Source organism: Ursus arctos, unplaced genomic scaffold (assembly GCF_023065955.2).
Source record: "Ursus arctos isolate Adak ecotype North America unplaced genomic scaffold, UrsArc2.0 scaffold_4, whole genome shotgun sequence".
Classification (NCBI taxonomy): Eukaryota; Metazoa; Chordata; class Mammalia; order Carnivora; family Ursidae; genus Ursus; species Ursus arctos.
Genome location: NW_026623056.1, coordinates 88,931,355 through 88,939,888, shown reverse-complemented (window position 1 = coordinate 88,939,888; position 8,534 = coordinate 88,931,355).

Below are 8,534 nucleotides of genomic sequence, written 5' to 3'. Positions count from 1 at the left end.
GCCACACTGGGCGGGGAGGTGGGGCCGTCTTTTCCTCTTGGTCTTGGTGGACGCTATCCAACTTGCTCCTTGGCCTTTCCGGCTTCCGTAGCCTGTCCCCACCCTCCCCACCATCCTCCTGACCGTAGTTTTCCAAGCTCTGGTGGTTGGTCTGCCGTCAGCTCGTCTTGTCGTAGCTGCGAGCCACTTGTTATTATTATGTAATGAGTACTTTCTTTAAATTGACTCAGTTTTATTCCTAGATAAATTTATCTTAAAATAAGCCTTTCCATAAATGGAAAACTGCCGTAATTATAGTAGCAAGTGACTGTAAAAAGAAACGTTTTGTAATTACACGTGAAATACTTTGTTTGCATTTCAAAACAAAACATTGAAATAAATCTAAACAATTTACAAAGCTGCATACCTAAAAAATAAGTATTAATCAGAAGGCACTGTTTACGATCAGCCTATAATAACCTAAGTTTAGGTGAAATGAGGTTTTATGGCAAAATAATCCCAATTCAAGTTTACATATAGTACATAAAGCAAAAGATATTAGCTGGGGGCGCCTGGACAGCTCAGTGGTTAAGCCTGTGACTTGACTTGGCTCAGGTCAAGATCTCAGGGTTGTGAGATCTGGGCTCCCCACTAACTGTGGAGCCTGCTTAGGATTCTCTCTCTCCCTCTCCCTCTGCCTTTCCCCACCTCCACCCCCAGCCCACCCTCGAATGTGTGTGCACATGGGCCACTCTTTCTCTAAAAATAAATAAAAAATTAAATAAAAGATGTTTAGCTGCCCCTTCTGCCAAGGTTGGATTTTGAGAACGAATTCTAATCAAATGAATCAAGGCACTGTGGTTCTACGCTATCTTTGCAAAACGAGCAAACTTTTTAGAATCTCTAAAAGAGAGTTTTCTTCCAGCCCAAGTTAGGACAGTTGCCGGGGAAACATGCTCTCCACAGAGACGAAAGTGTTCCAGAGAATGATCCGTTTTTACAGGGTTATATACCTTTTTACATCTTGTACAAGCTCAAAAGATTATAGATTAGCATATAGGCAGGAATCATGGGTTTTATCACAGAGGAATGCAGGAAGCGGGAGCATTGATCAATATCTTAAGGACAAGATGCTTCTCGTGTAGGCTTACTTATTCACAAAGCAGATGTACAATGAATGGGTGGCAGGCCATAAATCAAGTTTTTGGTTTCAACAAAGTTTATTTACAGTCGTGTTGACTGAGAAGGAAATCTGAAATAGCATTCCTTGTACATCAGGGCTTTAGAGAGTTCTTCTCTTATCTTTTCCGCCTTTTGACCAATAATATTTTGACAGAAAACATTAATGATCATTATTTTGCCCCTTGATGCCAGAGTGATTGCTTCTCTCTCCTGTGTCCATCATGTCCCTCTAGGCTCGATTTAAGTCACCTGGGAGTCTTGTGGGGGCGGGGAGGGGGTCAATAGTATGGCCTCTAACAGGGAATATTACAGTTGATATATATTTTTTCAATCAGAATTGTCCTGCGAACATTTTATGTATGCTTTGTAATGAATTTTTGTCTTTGCATTTTTGTAATATTTGTAACATGAATACAAAAATAGCAATAAAAATCCAATTAATAACATCTGAAGCAACTAATGGGGACTAGGTACAGAATTAGAAAGAAAAGAATCCCCAAAAAATCCATTACAGGTATTTTGTAATATTGAATTAACTTGAGTATCCATTTCCTTTATCTGTAGTTATTTGTGCCTTGTGATATGTTTGAGCTGATTGGTTTAAAATGGTAATTAAATTTTGTTATTATTTGTAACAATTTCTCTGGCCAGTTAGTTTCCATAGATATTACATCTTGTGATGGTTGTAATTCTATCTTCCAAAACATTTTGTCATCAATATCAGTATTAGTATAATTTTTGTTAGAATCAGGCAATTCTATTTGAGATAGAAAGCCAGTATTACACCATATAAGAGTAGAGTTATGATGAAAAGTACTCTGGTTACAAAATAAATCAAGGAATGTTACAAAGGTGGTTTTTTTTTTAAAGATTTTATTTATTTATTTGAGAGACAAAATGAGAGAGCAAGCACAAGCAGAAGGAGGGCGAGGGGCAGAGGGAGAGGGAGAAGAAGACTCCCTGCTGAGCAGGGAGCCTGACACGGGGCTCAATCCCAGGACCCTGGGATCAGGACCTAGGCAGATACTTACCCAACTAAGCCACCCAGGCACCCCTACGAGGTGTTTTGTAAACCTTCCCAACATCTTCTTTTCCCATATACCATATGTTAGTTTGTATAGGCATAGCCATTACAGGCCAAGGTGGAGTGAATTCAGGGCTCCATTGTTGTTTAGGGCCTAACCATATATTTTTCCTGAATTCACAGACATCAGAAGATATTGGAATCCAATAAGACTCACTGTCTAATAAGGCTTATCTTCCTCCAATGGGATGAACTTTGGTGGTATTTCTAATAGTTTCTATTCCCGTTTTGACATTGAAATAAGTTTAATTAGCCGTAAGTTTGGAACCAAGGCAGTAATTGAACATTTATATAAGTTACAAGGGTCTTTAATGATTTTCCCACAGATCAGGAGAGCTATACATTTTGGGTTTCTGCGGTTAATAAAGAAGTCCATTAACCCACAGTTATCTCAGAATCTTCTTGGATGAATGGCAAAGTTAGATTTAGGAGATGGCTGAATCCACCAAGTCACTCCTAAAGCAGCATCTTTGATAGATGCCCATTGTTTTTTCTTATTTTGTCTTAGGCTGCTCCACCCACAAAAACAAGGTTGCATGTACACTGGATAATTTGGCATGTTGGACAAGCTGCTGCTGAGTTTCTCTCATTGTACCTGGGGACCTTTCTTCATACATTATCAGCTAGGTTTATAGAGGCACAATGATCGATCTGTTGAGTATTATATATCATGCGGGTTAAATCTGAGTTAGGTAGCACTTGAAAGGCTTTTCCTAATAGAGGTACTTTATAAGAACCAGTGTAGCTAAAGGAACATGAGAGTAAGTCCAAGAGGTCAGAAACATTTTATCTAAGTTCTCATCGTTATAAAGTCCTCAGGTAATATTCGAAGTTACATTAGGTAAATCTGCGAGTACCCATGATATTTTATCAGGACGTAATAAAGCAAACAAGTAGATTTACTATCTTCTAATATCACAATTTTTTTTAAAACAAGAGTCGAAGTACAAGCCCGGTCCCAAATCTTGGGAAAGCAGTCTACACTGCTGTTACCTACTCCTCATCCTAGTCTGTAGCTCAGATGTCTCTGATGATCCTTCAGTGGCCCACTAAGCAGTTGGGCACAAAGATTTTGTCTATTCATGAGCTATTGCAGTGATTTCTGTACATTGTTTATTTTGTTCAATTTGCAGGGCTTCAGGGAAAAGGACAATTTTAATTCTCAAATGATTCCCAGTCAGAAAGGTGGAAGAAAAATCAAAGTGTTAGTTCGAAGAGTTGTAGCCATGCATTGGAGGACACTAAAAGAAATCAGAATCGAGTCTGGTTTATAATGAAGAGTATTAAAATCTAATATCTACAAAGATGTGTTATTGAAACATGTTCCTTCTATAATACAATTTTTACCAAAGATAGCCAAAATATTACTAATTTCTTTGCAAAATAAATCCAGTTTTAATAAACTTGGACTAATTACTTACATAAGCAGAGCAAGAATAGTGATTAACCACATAGGGTTTTTAAAATCTGCTTTGCTGGGGGTGCCTGGGTGGCTCAGTCATTAAGCGTCTGCCTTCAGCTCAGTGCGTGATCCCGGCGTTCTGGGATCGAGCCCCACATCGGGCTCCTCCACTGGGGGCTTGCTTCTTCCTCTCCCACTCCCCCTGCTTGTGTTCCCTCTCTCGCTGGCTGTCTCTCTCTCTCTGTCAAATAAATAAAATCTTTAAAAAAATAAAATAAAATAAAATAAAATAAAATAAAATAAAATAAAACCTGCTTTGCTGGAACTTTTTTTTTTTTTAAGATTTTTTATTTATTTGAGAGAGAGTGAGCGAGAGAGAGAACATGAGCCAGGGGGAGAGCAGAGGGACAGGGAGAAGCAGACTCCCTGCTGAGCAGGAAGCCCAACCTGGGACTCGATCACGGGACTCCGGGATCATGACCTGAGCCAAAGACAGCCATTTGACCAACTGAGCCACCCAGGTGCCCCTGGAACTTTTTTATCAGGAATTTTAGATTGAACTTTTAATAGCGTCTCAAGGCCAGAAGCCAAACAAAATACTTGCTGTCGGATTTGCCTGCAATACCCATAGATTTAGGTGAATTCCGCTTCTTGAGGTCCCCAAAATATCCTGAGGTTCTTGCACCTGCCAGGAAGTGACATTCTTTACTCACCTGGTAAGGCTGCTGGGAACTCCGCAAGCAAGATAGTAGGCCAACACTTCCGAGGGACTTTATTGGCTCCAGAAAGTCAACCTTAGTTCCTTAAAGCTGTCTGGTCATACCTGAGTCTATGCACGTCTCTCTCAAATATGACATTCCAGTCAAAGTCTTGGTAAGATAACCAATGTTTCCAATGATGTCCTGTTACAAGAACAGATATTTATTAAACTCATGCAAACGATTATAACTGCCCTGAAAGAAAGAATACTCACCACGAGTTTCTGAATTTTGGAGGGTTTAGGTAGAGAGAAAAGATAAATGTTTCAATTTGTTCACAAAGGTGTATCTCATCATATCTCTGTAAGTCATAGGTATCTTAAGAGGAAAGGTTTCCTTAAATATGGAAGAGTAGATTTTAAAGGACCAGTAATGTTTCTTGTGATCTCAGGGTCGTGAGTTCAAGCCCCACGTTGGTCTCCATGCTGGGCACAGAGCCTACTTAAAATATAAAAAAATAAATAAATTAAAGACCAGTAATGTTTTAAACAAGAGTCAAAAAAATCACAATAATCTTCCCCAATTCATTCAGTCTCATGTTATTAATTCTTGTTCTGTTTGAATGCAGTCTTTCCACTACTGGAAATTCTTACTCAGCTTAGTTTTATGATCTAAAAGACATCAGAAACCTGTGTTGGTCAAAAAGTCCTTTTCATGAATCTCATTAAAGATGAAACATTTTCAAGAGCATCAGAACAGTAACTACAAATGGCAAAAAGACTCAAAATGGACATGGTTAAAGATCTGATGACAGTTCATTATCATACAGTTGACAAAAAATCCATTTGTTTCAGTGACAAACAACATTTCAATAATTAGAATGTCAAGTGATGACCTTATACCAGGACATATTAAAATTTTAGGAATTTCATATAATTTCTAAAATAGTTATAGCATTTCAGGGTACTCTGGTGGCTCAGTTGGTTAAGCACCTGACTCTTGATTTTGGCTTAGGTCATGATCTCAGGATTGTGGGATCGAGCCCTATGTTGGGCTCTATGCTCAGCGGGGAGTCTGCTTGGGATTCTCTCTCCCCCCTCCCTTTGCCCCTCCCCCTTCTCTCTCTCTCTCTCTCTCTCTCTCTCTCACACACACACACACACACACACACACACACACACGCTCTCTCTCTCAAAATAAATAAATCTTTAAAAATACTTAACATTTACCCATACAATATAACCTAAGAAGGTTTATTATCATTTGTTTAACAATGTTTCCCATATGACTTAACACAACAAATAAGCAAGCCTAATTAGTGAAAAGGATTTCATTTAGAATTCAAATCTTTGGGAAGTTCTGTTAAAAACCTCAGATGGTTTTAAAGCACATGCCTAAATAGGATTACAGACCATAATAAAATTTAATATTTAATTATCTATTTAACCAACAGGGCAATAAGAGATTCTAAAGGCAAATACAAGAGGTTACCTAGTTGTTAGCAAAACTTAGCTCCTTTTAATACTGAAAGCTCTCAACTTTCTTAAGTAATCGAAGACCTGATAAAGACAAAGCATAGCAACTATGGTTGGGGGGGGTGATAAGAAACGTTGTAATTTCTTTTCAAAAGCAGACCAACAATCCAAGGAAACTCTGACTTTTTAACAGAGAAAACGGCCAAATTTCAATCTTATATTAAAGTACATTTAAAACTCATTCATTCCATCATCGAGCCTTTCATTGAAAACCGGGGATGTACTGTATGGTGACTAACATAATATAATAAAAAATCATTATTAAAAAAAAAACAAACTCATTCATTCCAATCTTAATTACTCCTGACCATACATAAAATTGGTTTCCGAAGATTTCCCTTCACAAGCCTACAACTTTCTTCTTCATTCAGATTTTTGTCCTAAGCCTTTCTCTCTAAAGAACCAGTCTCGTTTTAGGACAAAATTACTTTCCTTTCCCTCAACAAAAATATGTTCCCATTCCTCATACCTTTTATCAAAAACACATCTTACTTTCCTTACAGAGTTGCTTTCTTTATCATTTTCTAGCAGTCTCAAATACATCTATCGCAATTCTTCATGCTTAGAAACCTTAATTTCTAGTAAAAATTAAGTAGTAATCACTTGTGAACTGTTACACCAGAATACTTTACATAAGAAATTTATGAATACATTTTGTGATTTCTAGCTCATGTGTTTTTTTATAGTACAACTTTCAGTAAAACACAAAGCATGTTTACCAAACAGACCCAAGTATCCCCAGTTTCCCTGCAATAAGAAGGCAAAAGCAGACAAACCTACATTCAGTAATCAACACTCTAGTATTCTATCGTATTTGGCAAAGACCTACATATCCAGGGGCGCCTGGGTGGCACAGCAGTTAAGCGTCTGCCTTCGGCTCAGGGCGTGATCCCGGCATTGTGGGATCAAGCCCCACATCAGGCTCCTCCGCTAGGAGCCTGCTTCTTCCTCTCCCACTCCCCCTGCTTGTGTTCCCTCTCTCGCTGGCTGTCTCTGTCTCTGTCGAATAAATAAATAAAATCTTAAAAAAAAAAAAAAAGACCTACATATCCAATGAATTCAACCCAATTTATTATTTAACTTAGCAAAACTCCAAAGTTTCAGGTTACCAAAGATTTTGAAAGCTATAAAACTTTGTATTTATTTACCCTATTTGCTTGTAACAATTACCCAGGAAAAGTTCATGAGACAGACAAAATCAACCATTATTTTAAGTCATTTTTTGCTGAAAATGGCACCAAAGACAACACAAGCTTATTTGACCTTTAGTAAACCTTGTTAGAATAATAGTTTTAGGTAATGTAAATATCTCTAAAGACATGTCTATTTTAACTTAACCGACAAACTTAACCTAGTTTTAATATTGAACATTTTTCCAGATCATGTAAACATGAAAAACATTTGGGTCTCTTTCTGAGTTTTAGAATGTTCTTTTTTTCTTTTGTTTTTAATTTAAATAAAATTAAATAACATATAATGTATTATTGGTTTCAGAGGTAGAGGTCAGTGATTCATCACTCCTATATGCATGATTCATACGCCACCAGCCATCATCATCGATCCATGACTCCTATATAACACCCAGTGCTCACTACATCACGTACCCTCCTTAAAGTCCATCACCCAGTTACCCCAAACCCCCTTCCCCTCCAGCAACCCTGTTTGTTTCCTATGATTAAGAGTCTCTTATGGTTTATCTCCCTCTCTGATTTCATCTTCTTTTATTTTTTCCTCCCTTCCATTATGATCCTCTGTCTTGTTTTTTAAATTCCACATATGAGATCATGTAATTGTCTTTCTCTGATTGCCTTATTTTGCTTAGCAAGATACCCTCTAGTTCCATCCATGTTGTTGCAAATGTCAAGGCTTCATTCTTTGTGATAGCTGAGTAGTATTCCATTGTGTATATATGAACCACATCTTCTTTATCTATTCATCTGACAATGGACATCTGGGCTCTTTCCATAGTTTGGCTATTGTGGCTATTGCTGCTATAAACATTGGGGTGCAGGTGCCCCTTCGGATCACTACATTTCTATCTTTGGGGTAAATATCCAGTAGTGTAATTGCTGGGTCAGAAGGTAGCTGTATTTTCAACCCTTTGAGGAAACTCCATACTGTTCTCCAGAGTGTACTATTCTCCAGCTTGCATTCTCACCAACAGCGTAACAGGGCTCCCCTTTCTCCACATCCTCACCAACATCTATCATTTCCTGACTTGTTAATTTTAGCCATCTGACTAGGGTGAGATACTATCTCATTGTGGTTTTGACTTGTATCTCCCTCATGCCGAGCGATATTGAACATTTTTTCATGCGTCTGTTGGCCATTTGGATGTCTTCTTTGCAGAAATGTCTGTTCATGTCTTCTGTCCTTTTCTTGATTGGATTATTTGTTCTTTGGGTGTTGATTTCAGTAGTAAGTTCTTTGTAGATTTTGGATACTAGCCCTTTCTCTGGTAAGACATTTGCAAATACTTTCTCCCATTCTGTCAGTTGTCTTTTGGTTTTGTCCACTGTTTCCTTTACTGTGCAAGAGCTTTTTATCTTGATCAAGTCCCAGTAGTTCATTTTTGCCTTTGTTTCCCTTGCATTTGGAGATGTGTCTAGCAAGTTGCTGCAGCTGAGGTCACAGAGGTTTGCTGCCCGTGTTCT